Genomic DNA, 18,150 nt, shown 5'->3' with positions numbered 1-18,150 from the left:
GGAAACACTTTCACTAAGTAGATTTTAGCTAGATAGCAATTGTGATATTTGCATTCTCAAAGTCGTTAGTGGAGCGTGTGTGGTTTACCGGCACACTAACCTGGACTTGTGAGAAGTGGCAAAAAGGTCTAACCATTATGATTACGGCATACCTCTTCATAATTGTTTAGACTCACAAGTGTGCTATCTAAGGGAAGGTGTATGATTTTGATAAAGTCTTATCAAAACAATCTAGTATCAGAAATCTGAACTTTGGTAAGAAAGTCAATGAAGTATTGATTTCTAGAAGTCCAGCTGATTTCTGGGTACATGTCAAAGCTAGTGGGAGCATAAGTGTTATGCTAATAATCATCATGTTAGTGGGAGCATGATAATTATGATAAGTATTGCAAGTTAGCAATGTTAATTATAGAAAAACAAAAGTTTCAATTGGGAAAGAGTTGTTTTGCTATAATTAAGGGAGAGGAAATTATACTTCATCTCAAATCTATAAGCTTAGATCGTGAGGTTTTAATCATTTAGTCAAGGATATATATGAATTTCATGTTGGAATGGCTCAACATAAGGAAATTCTGTATACGGGTCCATTATTTGCGTTCTAAAATTCGATTATGATTACGGCATCCCTTTTCATAATCTGAATTATGAGAACTTGGCAAATAGAAATGGAAATGTTATAGCAAAAGACTGGTTTAGTCTTTATGTGAGACATCATGAATCGTGTCCCATATGCTTCGGATATAGGATCGATTACATGTGCTATATTCATCCTTTCTAAAATTTTCCAAATGCCTGGGGCATTAAGAAGGGAAAAGGTTTAGAACTGGATATGACTAAAAGGATTAAACAATTGTCGAGAACAATCTAAGGTTTACCAAAGATTGGTTGCTCAAGGACAGTTGGAAGTATAGTGATAATTCTGGAAGGACCATATTGACATAATCTATAAGGAGGCAACTCTTTTTCAGAAGTGATAGTCAAAATGGAATCTGGAAATGTTTCAAAGTTAGAATTTTCAATCTGTGTAACATTAAGGAAACTTAATGCAAGAAGGATATTTCCAAGGAGTTGATCTCCTTTGGAATACTCTGTAATGATTGTTGCCAAGTCTTTGTGAGTTTGTGCATAATCGTTACAAGAGTATCAATGCATATAAGTTTAGAATCTAACAGATTTCAGTAAATGGCATGAATTTGGAATTCTTGCATTTGCAGTAAGGATTTGGGAATGTGAAAAGAGAATCATTGAAGTTATGTTCAATTGATATAGTTCACAAAGTAAAGATCATAGACAAACATAGTATGCATACTTGGTGTGTGGCATGACTAGTGTTTAAGAAAACATAGTGTACATGCTTGGAGCATGGGACAACTATTGTTTTAAATTCAAGAATAAAGTTGATAGCTGAAACAGTATACAATGAATAATGTGTAATCATATGGTGATAAATAAAAGGTGTTTTATTTATGTTCAAAGAGTTGATACCATATTGGATTCAATTATTATTGTGTTTCATTTTGCATGTTTTGACTTCCCGAATAAACTGGGTTATTCTTCCGGAATGACTAAGTTATTCAAATCATCCACAGTCGGTCATATGTTGGAAGTAGATATGAATTAAGACTGTCATGGGTTGGCTTGTAGAGGTCTAAGGTGTTGGACAAAGGGCTACAACACTCATGAGTGCTCATAAGTTCTGAGTATTGGATTCAACCCGCGCTCATTGGAATCACTTCATGGATTTTATCACGAGTGATCATGAGACGATAATATCTTATATTCTTCAAACCTAGAGATATGAGTTGTTACTATGAGTTGATAGTACATTGATTGCACGAAAACGCATACGGTAACTCGGTGTTATAAAACGTGCCTTTGTGTATGATTCAACAAGTAGTAGAACAAGCCATATGAGTCGAAGTTTATCCGTTCCTTTTACCTTCGGGATAAAAGCGATATCTGTGGGCCCCTCGATGATTTGATGATGACAAATGGAAGTGCTCGGCCGGGCCAGGACTGATTTGATTTGTTCAATTAGTCTGTCGTCATAAATCGCAAATCGGGAAACAACAAATGGACAGAGAGAATGATTATAATCCATGTCTCAGTCCATATGATATCTAGAATGGAGGAATATATGATCCCTTATCTAATGGACAAGTCATTGACAAAGGTCAGAGTTCACCGACAAGGTCAGAGTTCGACAGCGGCTTTAAGAGCTACGATTGCCAGTTAGGTTTGAAGTCATACGCAATAATAGTTTTAGATTTATCCAAGTGGGAGACTGTTGGATTAATGTCTAAGTCCATAACTATATTTGGTATGTACTTGACCCGACCCGGCATGGTCCATTTGGGTTGCACTTCACCGACACAATTTATATGGATAATCTTTTGAGAATAGTATGTTTATGATTAATATTAATATATTATAAGTTCTAATATATTATTATGGAATCATATTATTTAATTAGTATTGATCAAGAATTAATTTATAATTAATTAAGTTATCAAAAGGAACTAATTAAATATGGACTCTTATATATATGGAATGGGCCAAGTTCATTTAGGTTGGGCTAAGCTTTCATGGATAGTCCATGGAGTGTTTAACCCATGGATCCTAGGAAATGAAAGGTCATGGGTATTAGGGTTTAACCCTAATCCTCCATACTATATAAAGATGTCTTTGGTTGGTGAAATTGGCACTAGTGTGGATACACTAAGAAGGGCTAGCCAATTTCACAAGAGAAAACCAAGTATCCATATTCTCTAAAGTATTCCAAGGTGTCTTGGTGATTTGTGATTCCACTTGAGGCTTCCACACTATTGGGGCTAAGCTCTTAAAGCTTGAAGACATCAAGCTACATCAAGAGGTATGTATTCTATCTTGTTACATTCATAGTTTTTGTATGCTAGATTAGGATAATACCTTGGATGTTCTTATTTGCATGTATAATAGAGAAAACATAGATCCAAGGTATTTAGGGTTGCATGTACACTTAGGAGTGTTAGAATGCTCAAAACCCAACAATTTAAACACCTAAAGTTGCTTCTAAACTATCTTATAATCAACCTTCACCTCTCAAAACCCTAGAACGAAACCGTAGCTTTAATTTGAGTATTAGTGAGCAATTGTTGTAATCTTGTGGTGTTTTTGGATCCTTTGAAGGAGGTGGAGTTTGGTGTTGAATCTTTGGTGGACTTTAAGCTTGAAGATCCAAAATCTTCATCAACTTTGCAAGCTATTTGAGGCATAAAACTCTTAACTTGATGGATCGTTTGATTAGATATAGTTAGGGCTTGTTTTTATGGTGTTTTAAACCATGCTTGAGAGTATGAGAAACTCCAAAAGCTAGGGATGGTAAATCTTGGCATTTTGAGGTCCCTTGTTCCTAAAAATGCAATCTTAATGAGTTATCTTGGTCTATGCATGAGCTAGATTTATTCTTATAGTCCATGTTGAGTATTGGGTCCCATTAAGTCATGAAAGGGTGTAAAGTTGCCAACTTTACATGTTAAGACAACATTTAGGATCAGATATCAGAATTTAGCTTTGTGGCAACCGATTAAGCACTTATTCATAAGTTGGGTTGACTACAGAGTACGTTGGGCATACCTAGCTCGTACGTTGCACGTACTAACCATGGAGGGAGTATGCTGGGCATAATCCTAAGTATGTCGGGCATAGTTAGTAGCTTGACTTTTTCTATTTGGGCCATATGTGAACTAGTAGAGTTTTGGGCCTTGTTGGGCCAATGGTCTTTCTAACTTGGGGGGCATTATTAGGATTTGAGCCTTCTTGGATTTGGACCCATAATGCGCTATGGGCCTCATTTAGGAATTAGGGACATATTGGGCTTTTATAGCCATTGGATTGAGCCTCAGTTATTGGGCTAAGTGAGGAAAGGGTAAAATGGTCTTTTACCCTGAGAGCTTGACAAATATATGAGATTCATAGTAATAGCTATGGCCCAATTATTAATTGGGGTGTTGTTTGATTTATTAGCAGGGGGATTTTTCCGGATCAACAGTCTGAGCTTTTATCTGATATTCAACAATTTGAGGTGAGTCTCTTCATTATACTCATAGGTCGAAGGCACTAATGCCGACCCACTAGATTATGTTTGTAGGATGATGATTGTCTTTGTGACACTTGTTGATATGCATGTATGTTCTTCTTGTCTATGTGACTCATGCTAATATGTTTGTATGCTTATGTATGTGTAGGGAGAAACGGACTCGGGGGTTGATACGGACCCGACACAACGATGTTGTGTTATATTGGTATATATGTGGTATGCGGTATTTTGGGGAACTCACTAAGCTTTGTGGTACATCATGAAAAGGGAAGGGCTCGGGATGATTGCATCGCACACACCATAGCATTCTGCATTTTGTTGATTTGATGTACTTTGATGATTATTGACATAATATGATTTTCTTTTATGGTTTTATAAACAAATTTTGGATGATGGTTTTATTATTATTAAAATGAGTTTTTTACTGGTATTTTTTTCGACGCTACAAGTAGGTATCAGAGCCTTTGTTTGAGAGATTCATGCATACTCTCGGGTATGTTTGAACTCAAACTGGGGAATTGGTAATCTTTTGAAAGAAAATAAGTTTCTAAAAAGATTTTTGTAAATAAAATAAGTTACTAAAACGATTTTTATAAAGAAAAAGAGTTTGTGATGCGTGCAATCAGCCGAGCTCAAGTAAGTGATTCCCATAATACCCATACATGTTGATATGGTATATGATATGAATGCCTGCATGCCAGGATGAGGCTAGGGATACTTTCAAGAATTTTCTGAGAGATTGGATTGATATGATGACTCCCAGCCTAGGAGAATCAAACGCTATGTTAGATTTGGAAATTTGTATTGGTAGAAGTAATCGCAAAGTGTATGCTTTAATAATTGTAAACGGTTAGGCTAATATATCCCTAGAATGATTAATTTGGCCTTATTTCCTGTTCCTCGTTTGGTTTTGGTCCTAAGGTAGATTCTTTTATTATACAGTCTATTTGTTCATGTATTGTGTATAATTTGCATGTATAAGGCAACCGGAAGTGAGAGTAGAAATTCCTAGCATGGTAGTAGCAAGTGAATGTGGGATGTCATTTGTTTATTTTAGGACTTGGAGTGTTACTGCATGAATGTTTCTTTCTTTGTGCTTTATGGGACTCTTGATGATGCGCGTTAACTATTAAGTGGATATGTTAAGTCACATGTTGCATATGTTAAATAACTCAGAGTGATGGATTTGACCCTACTGCGCAGCTCTCGTGTGAGTCTAGCCGTTGTAAGGATGAGTCTTTTACTCGAAGGATTATCTAAGCTTTGTCGCATGTGATTATATTCATGAAGTAGTTAACTGACATTATAGGGACTTCTTCAGTAGCTGATGGTAGGTTGAGGTTGGGAACCTAAGAGAACCTAGGAAGTGCTTTAATAGGTTTAGTGCGCTCTTTAGTGAGTATTTCGAATATCAGTTTGAGAAGGTGACTTGGAGGATTCAGGATAATTTTTGAGGATAGTATGGATAGGTGTGGAAGGTACTATTGGGCCTGTACTACTGAAATCACAGGATCCATATTCGACTCGAGGAGAGTGATGGAGAATCGAAGAAGCCTATGGATGAGGATTATTTGGGTATGTTTTGATCATGCGTATGGTTGATTTTCAGTATGGTGAAGAGCACTCATGGAGGAGGATCTGATTCAGGCTCATGAGTTGATGCTAATATGATAGACAAACGAATGTGGGTGTTTATCTCGTCGGAGGCTACCCGCGGAATTATGGAAAGACTCCTGTGATGAATGGTTCCATCAAGGAAAGGATCATGGAACTACTGGATTATCTTCTCAGGGCTTTTAGGGCCGAGATTGCAGTAGGATAGTTGGGGGCTCATTGGGAGCTCAAAGCTTGTGGAGTCCTAGAATCCTTCAGGGAGGAGAATCTTATTGCAAGCTCCTGTCATAAGGAATCAAAGGTGGATTATGCATCATGCCTTCTGGGGGATCGATTCCATGATTGGATTGATAATGATATTTTGCAATCCTTATGCGAGGAGTTACCTGATATCATTGGTCGTGTGACCGACAGACTGTTCGCCAGGTTCGAGAATCAGATCTCGTCCATTCAGTCAATTTGATGGCATGGTCGAGGTGACTCGGGGGAAGGAGCTTATTTTGGATAGACAACTGGGGAAGAGGAAGCAGACTCATGATCCTACTCTACTAACATCATCTGAGCAGTTTGGTGCTGTAATGCCTGGTGATAAAGATTGGAGGGGCCACAACATTTGTGTTACGGGTAGAGGAGCCAACGAGCATGTGCGCAGAAAGTCTAAATGCAAAAGGTGTGGATGGAAGGTCCACCTTTGCCAAGAATGCACCATGGAATTAGAATTGTGTCGTCGATGTCATCAGCCTAGTCATATCAGGGTAAATTGCCCACGTTTAGTGGTTAGGGTGCCTCACGTTCCATTGCAAGTGATTCTAAAGGAAGGGGGAGCAGGACCCTGAGACACTACGGGTATGTAGAGTATTCTTCTCTTTCATGCTTTATACATTATGCTATTAATTCGATGTTGGTGTGTGTGAAATGTTATACCCTGATTATCTAAGAATAGAAGCACCTATATGAGTAATATATTTATTTTATCTGTAAAATTGTCATATACCATTTTACATACCGTGGGCCGTGTTTAGAAGAGCCTTGAGTATTTCGCTTAGGACATCAGCAACCATTCAGGTCCATAGTGGTGTTATCGTGAACTCAAGGAATCCACAAGGTAGGCATGTCGGGTTGAATGCAAGATGTTTAGAGGTGTTCATGGTTTCGAGGTAGTAGAGAATTGGTTCGATCATGAGTGTAAGATCATTATTTTCAAGTTCACACCTTCGAAGCAAGAACAATTGAAGGTTGCATGGTAATTTCTCTAAGTACAAGTAAGTGGGTGGGCGGGTTGGGTACTTGTTGGATATTAAGATGTTGTTCCTCATCAACCGATCAGTCGCGAAGGAATTGTAGTAGAATCAACAAAAAGTGTTTAAGGTTTGAGATTTATTGAGGTATTGGGAATGATCACTCGGTCTTAGATGTACAAGTGATAGTCGTTCTGGTGAAGGAAGGATAGCTATTATGAAGCTCAGGTTGTCGACTGCTACCGTTAGAAGAGATTGAGCAATGGTAGTGTACCACGCTTAAGTATGGAAAAGTGTTGTTCGCATGGGTTACTTAAGCCATTGGAATTTTCAGCAGAAATTAGATAGTGTCTATTGGAAAACTTTGAGTGCATCGATCCTTCGGAAGGAGAGTTATTGAATTCGTGATCCGCCCGTTTCGGTCGAGGTTTGTAGTTCTATGGAACAAGCTGAAGTGGCTTAAATATTTGGAGTTGTATTATGGGAATTACTTGTTATTATTGATCGTGTTGGGATTTTAGGGAGTATTTATCTGATTTTAGAATGTGTGTGATTGCTAAGGTGGCTAGTAATGGCATGCTAGCTCTTGAAAGGAAGGTTGTTGAAGAATTTGAATTGTAAGGTTGAGAGATGGATTGGGAATCCATCAATTTTTGGTGTATTGGAAAAGCACAATAGAATCTAAGTGGGGGAGAATCGTTTGGTCTAAAGGTTGCACAAAAGTGAATGTTTAGGTTTCATTCCACATCAGTAGTGACACATAGTGAATGTGTGGATGGATCTAGGTTAAGGGTGTTATTAGAGCCTCTCTGCCTGATCTTTTCTGATGAAGGCTTGGGGGTTCCAAGCATAATCCAAACATTTAATTGGGTATAATCGGAAGTGGGTTCGAATCATAATGATTGTGGTTGGTTTGGTAGATGTACTGTAAGACCATGGGTGTGTCCATGGTTGTATGGTAGTGTTGTAAGACTATGGGATAGCCGTAGCATTCAAAATATTAATAGGAATTTGTGGAAGTGTTATAAGTCTGTGGTGGGATCATATCATTCACCATCATGAGGTAGGCCGAGGTTCGATTGATCAGTTGGTATGAGGAAATATCGGCGCATGCCTGTGTCGATACGGATAATATTCATGAGGGACCATTCCTTGAATAGTATGAGGATGGATAGGTCTGAGGCAATGAGGGGTCCATTCGATGTGTAATGTGTGAGATCCGGTAGGATTGACTTGAGAAAGGTATCGGGTTGTGTTTAGAGTGGGACAACTCTCTGGTCAGTAACTGGTATTACAGTGATGTAATGGCTAGGGTAGCCTTTATTAGTTAGACTCTTAATGGGGACTGGTGGTTGGAATATGTGTAAGATTGTTAGTCTCAAAATTGGATTGAGGATTTTATATCGCTATTTAGTGGAAGGTCGTCGTGGGATCAGAAGATTTCATATATAATGTAATTGTAAATCTTTGTATTTTGAAATATAAGTTATATGTATCAAATTAAAAAATGGGCGGGACTCACGTTGAGAGTCGAAAGATCGTTTTATCCTGAATTTATGGTTAAGAAATATTTATGACAAAGGTATCGGTTGGATAATACAGAACCAAAAGGATGCATTTTTTTCAGTTCAGAATGTAGTGTGGGGTTTTGGTGATTATGTTTCGGGAGGGTCCTACCTATATGAGGTCAGTAAAGTACGGGGTTTCAGAACTATGGTAGTGAGGCACTGGTTCTTCAGCTAATTAACCAATGGTTTGGTTACCAATAGGGTGCATGAGTTTGGTTAAGTTTGGATTTCGATGGTAGCCTTCGAGGGTCGTTGAGGGTATGAGACAGCCTCGCTGGTGATTCGGGGAAATCAAGAGGTACTGGTTGGAGCATTTTGGTTTGCAGAAGGATAGAATGGATGTGATTCTGAGGACATAATCTAATTTATGTAGGGGAGAGTTGTAACACCCTATTTCAAATTGTATCCTAATTCAGGGTCGTGACCCAAGGGTCAGTTGTCATTAGGCTATGGGCGTTAGGGAAGGAGAGATTTAGACCCCTTGGATGTAGATAATATAAATTAGGTGATATGAGAGTTTGGTTTGTGTTTTGGAGCCTAAGGGTATAACCGTAAAGTGATATTTCGGGCATTTTTACAAGTTTGGATTTAAGCTCGGTAAGTTTTAAGAAAAAGGAGAATTGATAGAATTGTAGAGATTCTCATTACCTTTGGGTGGATATAACGAACGTCGAATCGGATTCATAATGAAGAAGTTATGTCTTTTGGAATATTGGTGGTTTTAGCCCTTATCCAAGTACGTTGGGCGTACTCTAGGAGTATGTTTGGTGTACTGGCTTGATGCATAATTGCGGAGGCACCCACATATGTTAGGCGTACGTGGGAGTACGTGGGGCGTACACTTGGCTGGGACAAACCCTAACTTTTAGGGTTTGTGCCCTATTTAAACACCTTAAGTTGCTTCTAGACTCTCATATGACCAGCCTCCACCTCTCAAAACCCAAATAACAAAACCCTAGCCTTCATTTTATTGTTGATGAGCCATTGTTGTAATCTTATGGTAATTTTTGATCCTTTGAAGGAGGTGAAGTTTTGTGTTGAATCTTTGGTGGACTTGGAGCTTGAAGATCCAGAATCTTCATTAACTCTGCAAGCTATTTGAGGTATAAAGCTTTTAACTTGATGGATCTTTTGATTAAACTTAGTGAGGGCTTGCATTTATGCTTTTTATGGTCTTTTAAGCCATGATTGAGAGTATGAGATACTCTAGAAGCTAGGGATGGTAAATCTTGGCATTTTGCTCCATGCATGAGCTAGATTTATTCTTATGGTTCATTTTGAGCATTGGGTCCCATTAAGTCATGAAACGGTGTAAAGTTGCCAACTTTACATGTTAAGACATCATATAGGATCATATCTAATAATCTGTCTTTGTGGCTTAACCGATTAAGCACTTATTGGTGAGTTGGGTTGATTGCGGAGTACGATGAGCATACCTAGCTCGTATGCTGCGCATACTGCACATGAAGGGAGTACGCTAGGAGTAAGCCTGAGTACGTCGGGCGTACACAACAACTTGACTTTTGTTGACTTTTTCTATTTTGGCCATATGAGGACTGGTAGGGCTGTGGGCCTTGTTGGGGCAATTCTCTTTCTATCTTGCAGGAATTATTATGTTGTAGGCCTTCTTGTATTTGGGCCCATAATGGGCTTTGGGCCTCATTCAGGAATTTGGGTGATATTGGGCTTTTTGAGCTATAGGGTTGGGCCTCGATTATTGGGCCAAGTTAGGAAAGGGTAAAATGGTCTTTCAACCTGAGAGTTAGACAAATGTATGAGATTCATAGTTATGGTTATTGGTTATGGCCCAATTATTAATTGGGGTGTTGTCTAATTTGTTAGTGTGGGGATTTTTTCGGATCAGCAGTCCAAGATTTTATCTGATATTTAACATGTTGAGGTGAGTCTCTTCACTATACTCATGGGTCAAGGACACCAATGCTGGCCCACTGGAATGTGTTGGTAGAACGATCATTGTCTTTGTGACACTTTCTGATATGCCTGTGTGTTCATGTTCTCTTTGTGATTCATGCTTATATGTGATGGGTTTTGAGCATTCTAACACTTCCAAAGTGTGCATGCAACCCTAATAACCTTGGATCTATGTATGTCTAATTATCATGCAAAGTTGATTTCCAAGGTTATGATCCTATCTAGCATACATGGGGAGGAATTTTAACTTGAATGAAAGATAGAACTACATACCTTGTTGTTTATTTTGATCCTTGAAACCTTGTGAGCCTAGCACCCCAAGTGTGATGCCTCAAATGCTTCACACAACACCAAATGATATGGAGTAAACTTGGAGAGAAGTATAACACTCTAAAAATTGGCTCTATCCCTCAAGCATGCATCTGTAACCGATTTTGGGAGAAAGATGAGCTTTATATAATGTTGACACATCTAGGGTTACACCATGTAAACCCTAATGTGTCATGACTCTTCATTTCCATGACCCACGGGTTTGTAACTCCCATGGAGCATCCAATGGTTTTAACCCAACTTGATTATCCATGGAGCCTCTTAGCCCACTATACAAGTTATGGATGATTTACATAATCAACCCATATATTTAATTAGTTATCTTTTTGATCACTTAATTAATTCTAAATTAATTCTTGATCAAACTAATTAAATAATATTGTTAATATATTAGAACTTATAATAGATTAATAAACCAAAAGTGTTATTTCTCTCATTTAGTCTATCCAATTGCATGGTGCCATGCAAACCAAATGGACCATGCCGGGTTGGGTCAAGTACATACTAGAAATAGTTATAGACTTAGACACCTTATCCAACAGTCTCCCACTTGGATGAGTCTAATAACTATAACTGCAAGTATGACTTCAGGAACCAATCGACAATTGTAGCCCTTGTCAAGGTTTCTCAGAACTAAGAAGATGATGGTACGCCATTTCAGATAAGTGATCATATAATCCTCTATTCTAGATATCAGCCGGACAAATACATGGAACAGTGTCTTACTTTTGTCCAGCAGTTTGTTTCCCGATTTCCGATTTGTTTGACATAGAACTTAATTGAATACATCAACTTAGTTCTGACCGGGTCCGGTACATGGGTCAAAACAAAATCATCGAGGGGCCCAGATATCAGCTTCTAATCCAAGAAGGAACAGATAAACTTCGAATCATATGCTCGTTCTACTACTTGTTAAATTACACACAAACGCACGTTTTATAACTTCGAGTTACCAATGCGTTTTCGCACGATCAATGCATAACTAACTCATAGTTAACAAGTCATATCTCTAGGTTTGAAGACTTATATGATATTACCGTCTCACGATCACTCGAGATAAATTCCATGAATTGATACCAGCGAGCGTGGGTTGAATCCAATACTCAGAAATTATGAGCACTCATGAGTGTTGAGGCCATGTCCAACATCTTAGACCTCTACAACCAACTCATGATAGTCTTACTTCATATCTACTTCCAACATATGACTCACCCTGGATAATTTGAATAATATGTAAAACAACATAAATATTCTGGAAGTCAAAACAGGCAAAAGAAATAATAGTAAACGATTGACAAGGGATAGCAACACTTTACTCATAAATAAACACAACTTTTATTCATCATCAAATGTCAATTACATTTTACAAATTTCAAAATTATCTAACTACTAAAACTAATATCATCCTTCAGCCCTATGCTCCTAGCATGCTGGAGATGCTTAACCCTACCCAGTCCCTTCGTGAGGGGATCTGTCGGGTTCTCATCCGATGATACCCTCTTTGCAATTAGGAGTCATTCTTCTATACGATGTCTGATGAAATGATATTTTCTGTCAATGTGTCTGGATCTCCCATGATCCCTTCGTTCCTTTGCTAAGGCAACTGCACTTTCACTATCACAGAAAAACTCTACGGGCTCCGATATAGCTGGTACAACTCCAAGGTCTCCAATGATGTTCTTTAGCCATATAGCCTTTTTTGCCACCTCGCTTGCCGTTATATACTCTGATTCGCAAGTTGAATCAGCCACTGTCTCCTTCTTGGAACATTTCCAAGAGATTGCTCCTTCGTTTAAGGTAAAGACCCAGCCCAACTGAGAGCGGAAATTATCCCTATCAGTCTGGAAGCTAGCATCACTATACCCTACAAATCTCAAGTCATCACTCCAACCAAGGGTAAGGACCCAGTCCTTAGTCCTCCGCATGTAATTGAGAATATTCTTTACCGCTCTCTAGTGAGCCTTACCAGGGTTCCCCTGATACCTGCTAACCATGCTTAAAACAAAGGCTACATCAGGTCAAGTGCAGGTCATAGCATACATGATCAAGCCTATTGCAGAAGCATAAGGTACTCGACTAATTTCCGCTATCTCAACCTCAGTACTCAGGCTCTGAGTCTTACTCAGTCTAGCATTACTCTGGATGGGTAACTCTCCTTTCTTGGAATCTTGCATGCTGAATCTCTTCAGCACCTTCTCCAAGTATGTACTCTGACTAAGTCCAATTAGTCTTTTACTCCGGTCTCTCAGAATCCTTATCCCTAGAATATAGGAAGCCTCTCCAAGGTCCTTCATAGCGATACACTTCCCAAGCCAGGACTTAACTTCTTGCAAGGTTGGGATATCATTTCCTATGAGTAGTATGTCATCCACATACAGTACCAAAAGGTTAACTATACTCCCACTAGCCTTGACATACACACAAGAATCATCTTTATCCTTGAAAAATCAAACTCTTTGACTCTCTCATCAAAGCAAAGATTCCATCTACGAGGTGCTTGCGTTAATCCATAAATGGATTTCTCAAGCTTACACACTCTATTAGGGTACTCTGTGCTGACAAAACCCTCTGGCTGATTCATGTAAACATCCTCAGCCAACTTTCCATTAAGGAAAGCGGTTTCGACATCCATTTGCCATATTTCATAGTCATGAAATGAAACTATGGCTAACAATACCCTAATAGACTTAATCTTGGCTACTGGTGAAAAGGTCTCATCATAATCAACTCCTGGAGTTTGAGAAAAGCCCTTTGCAACCAATCGTGCCTTATAAGTGTGTACATTACCTTCCATGTCGGTCTTCTTCTTGAAGATCCATTTGCACCCAACTGTCTTACGACCTGGCACATTGTCAACTAAGTCCCAGACCTGATTGTCATACATGGATTGTATCTCGCTATCCATTGCCTCTTTCCATTTAGCAGACTCGGGGCTTACCATGGCTTCCGCATAGCTGTTAGGTTAATCCAGACTTATCAGTGTCCCATCATTGATAAGTGTCTCACCTTCTGCAGTAATATGCAAACGATAGTAATGCTCAGGTACATTCCTAACCCTTGTGGAACGCCTCATAGGTACAGTTGGAGGTACAACAGGAGTTTCCTCCTCAAATTGGCTGCTAGGGTTTGAGGTTCCTTCACCACTTGACTCTTGAAGTTCTTCAAGGTCAATTAGCCTCCCATTGTCTCCTTGGCTTATGAACCCTCTCTATCACTCTCTCTCTCTCTCTCTCAAGACAGCCCTCCTTGCTACAAAGACCACATTCTCACTAGGTCTGTAAAAGTGGTAACCAAAGGATTTTTGTGGGTAGCGGATGAAAATACACCTCTCACTTTGAGGTTCGAGCTTGTCATAAGTCTCGCGTCTCATGAAAGCCTCGCAACCCCAAACCTTGATGTGGGCTAGAATAGGAACTTTTCCAATCCACATATTGTGAGTTGTTTTGGCAACCTTCTTTGTAGGAACCAGATTAAGGATATGAGTGGCAGTCTCTAAGACATACCCCCAAAATGAGATTGGTAGCGTAGCATGACTCATCATGGAACGAACCATATCCAACAAGGTTCGATTACGCCTCTCAGATACACCATTCAACTGTGGTGTCCTAGGAGGTGTCAATTGTGAGACAATCCCACATTCCCTTAGATAGTCGAGGAACTCAGTACTAAGATACTCACCACCACGATCGGATCAAAGCATCTTAATGTTCCTGCCCAATTGATTCTTGACTTCCTGTTAAAACTCTTTAAACCTTTCAAAAGTCTCTGACTTATGCTTGGCTAAGTAGACATATCCATATCTACTATAATCATCTATAAAAGTCACATAATAACAATTAGCATCCCTTGTGGCAGTTTTGAAGGGTGTGACAACCCAACGTTTATTCCGTTACATTACCCCGTTACCGTTAACGGAATATTCCATTTTATAAAAGTTCCGTTAATTAGAGGTCGCCAAATAAATAAATGCTTTATTTATTTATATTCTTATGTCGTTGTAGTCATAATAAGATAAATAAAAACATGTGATATACATTTCCATTTAATTGAAAAAAGTTAGTTTTTATTATTACGACCACTAAATCGGGTGCGACCAAAAGCCCCGTATAACGACAATATCCGGTAGATTCCCACTGAGCTTCAACTCCGACCCCGATATAACGGAGAGTAAACTCCATTTCCACCTTTTTACTCTCTCTCTCTCTAAACTCTCTCTTTACAAATTTTTCCCGAGCCAACAATCGCCCATTTCGAGCCCCAAACGAGTAGGTAAACTGTCCTAACTTGTTGTATAACCTATCTAGCATATAAATTTGTGTTTAAATCATAAGATAGGGACAAAATGATGTGTTTACGGCCCAAGAACACTCTTGGACCGTGAACACCATTTCATGGGTTTTTTAAGCCCCAAAACCCCTCCAAACCAATTTTGGGACTTAGATATGACTATATGGCTTACAAATCCGGACATAGAACACCCTAAACCTGAATTATGAGGAGTAAATAAGAGTTTACGGCCAAGGAATATGCTTGGGCCATAAACCCCTCAAACATGGGGAGTAAACTCATTTAAACATGTTTAAAAGCCATATAACTACACCAATAGCCTTGGAATAAATCCTAGAATCATCTAAAAATAGTTTGGGGACCTTAGACATTTCAAACACCCTCCATTTAGGAGTTTACGACCAAAGCTTCCCAAGAAATAGTTCCAGGGCCGTAAACTCATAAAAACATGTTAAAAGGTGCCCTAAATTCATACCAAGGCTAGTAAAAATTGTATGGGGACTTTAGCATATCAAACACCCTCCAAATGAGAGTTTACGGCCATGACACCCCAAGGACATGTCCCAGGGCCGTAAACTCCTCTATAGGTGTCAAATGATGCCATAAACTCATACCAAGGCTTGGAAAATTAGTTAGAATCACATGTGATTGTCCTAGCCTTCCAAAATAATTATGGTTTGAGCTTGGGGGGGGGGGAGTTTACGGCCGTAAACTCCAATTTTACTGCCGTGAACTCCCATAAATAATATATATGCTAGTACAATCCATTCCAAGGCTGTAGAAAAATCCATTCCAACATTGACCATGTACATTTAAGCCATTTAGCATCCCAAAACACCCAATCATGAGTTCACGGCCGTGAACTCATGTATATATGGGGTATGTGGCTGAAAACTCCCTAAGGAGTTTACTCTTGACGAGTAAACTCAATTCCCAAGTCCCACGCATCATTACACACCCTTAAATGTTACCCAGGACACCCCTAACGCTTAATTAAAAGTGTTTTCGCACTTAGGAAGCGTATACTTGTTTAATTAGTATTAAATATACTAATTGTATGTGAACATATGTTATCATAAGTTAAATAGGTCACTAAGTGTGTTCAAGCCTTTACTTGACACCGAGCACCCAACCGGCACCTTCGTCGGATCCACTTACACCGGGTGAGTTCATACCCCTGAATGAACCTTTTAAATGTTTTTACATGTTTTATAGGGGGGGGATACAAGTTAAACATGCCAGTTATCATATCAATCACATTTGATTGATAACCCGCATGCACAAGGATTTACCACACTGTAAACTGTTTTACCAAGTAGGATACTATAAATGGTTTTCCAAAAGGTTTTCACATGTTCACAACTCTTAGTTATACTGTTTTATCAAAGTTCACTTTAAACAGGTTTATGAAAATTTTCCAAAGAATTTCTAAAGGTTTTCAAACTTATTTTACCAAAGAACACCAAATTGTGATTTTCTCAAGTATAAAGATTTTCTTCCATGTTTTGATACTCCCTCTTAGTTTAAACTCCTACTTGATAACGCTTTCACTTCGTGATGCGTTTATACCTATTATTGCCTCTATTTCGCTTATACTTGTAGTCGCTTATGACTATTAGACGCTCTTACTTCACTTGTTGTCGCTTCAACTTCGTGATACACTTATGTTTGGTAACACTTATACTTCACGATTCGGTTATTCCACATGATTCGGCTATTCACACTGTTCGGTTATACATCACGATTCGGTTATTCCACACGATTCGGCTATTCACACTGTTCGGTTATACATCACGATTCGGTTATTCCACACGATTTGGTTATACATCACAATTCGGTTATACTTCATGTTATGGTTCCACTTGGTACACAATCAAACGTAGTTAGATGTATGCCCGTGCTTGTATAGATGCATATAAATAATAATTGAAGGACTTAGGAAGGCTTGTCCACCCTATTTCCTTTTCTTCGTTGAGATGTGGTCTGGTGGGATCGGATGTCCGTCCGAAGGTCATTTGATCATTAGTTATATATTATGTACACAAGCATAGACATATAGGTTTACTCTAGTCAGTTCAGTTATGAGTCTCTACCTCTAGTCCAACACTTACATTGGAAACACACTACTCACTATTTGGGATGCATCTTCGGGACACGGCCTTCTCCGTCATCTAGTTGGTAACCAGAGTCTCCTGTAAGGAGAGCGGACATTGTGTGTATAGATCTATATGGGTTCACACCCCCGCACCCTGACTGCTAGCTACAGTCCACGGCCTACCAAGCCAAGGGGTGACAAATGTCATATTCTATAGATGCTTACAGGGCGTCAGGTACTCTAGTGTCGGTTAGTATGGTTACGAGTATCCTAGGTTACCTTATAATTCATGGCCTTAAGGTAACGGTATTTTACCAGCAATTTACACTGTATGCTGGGAACCCACTCTAAGAGTCACACTGTTTTTAAACCTTGCTAGCTGTATCTTTCATTTGGTACCGTCTGGGGTCTGTGTCTCTCTTTGTTAGATTGAGCCAGGTGTGTCGTTTGTTCGATACTCTCCTGGAGTCTATGATTCCTTTTGCCTTAGTCAGCAGTCCTCACTGCTGAGGCATATGTTATTTTCCCTGATTCCTCTTGCTTTCTTAATAATCAAATTCTGTATTTTGATAATGATAGCGATTAAGGGAAAACTACTTTTTACCATATAACTCCGTCCAGTCTTGGTAGAAGACTACTTTTATTAAAGAAAATATAGGATTTTCTGGAAAAGACACTAATGTAATGGATACTCTAAAACTATCACTTTTATTAAGTTATTTGGATAAAATGCCACTAAATACTTATGAACTCACCAGCATTTGTAAAAATGCTGATACTCGCTTTTCAAATAACTTGTATTCTCAGGTCAGCATTAGACAGGTACATCCCCGGAGCTGTTGATGAAGATAGCGTAGTACCATGCTGTACTTACTATATTTACTTGTAATGCTTTGATGTATGGTTGTGTAAACCATGTAAAACTATTACTATTAATGCAATGTTTTTGTTGTACTTTGATTACTATAATGCATGTGTTGTGATACTTGACATGACGTCATCCACCCC

The sequence above is a fragment of the Lactuca serriola genome, chromosome 3, assembly GCF_051521515.1.
Source record: "Lactuca serriola cultivar US96UC23 chromosome 3, Lser_US96UC23_V15, whole genome shotgun sequence".
NCBI lineage: Eukaryota > Viridiplantae > Streptophyta > Magnoliopsida > Asterales > Asteraceae > Lactuca > Lactuca serriola.
The sequence above is the reverse complement of the archived record's forward strand: the minus strand, read 5'-3'. Positions refer to the sequence as shown.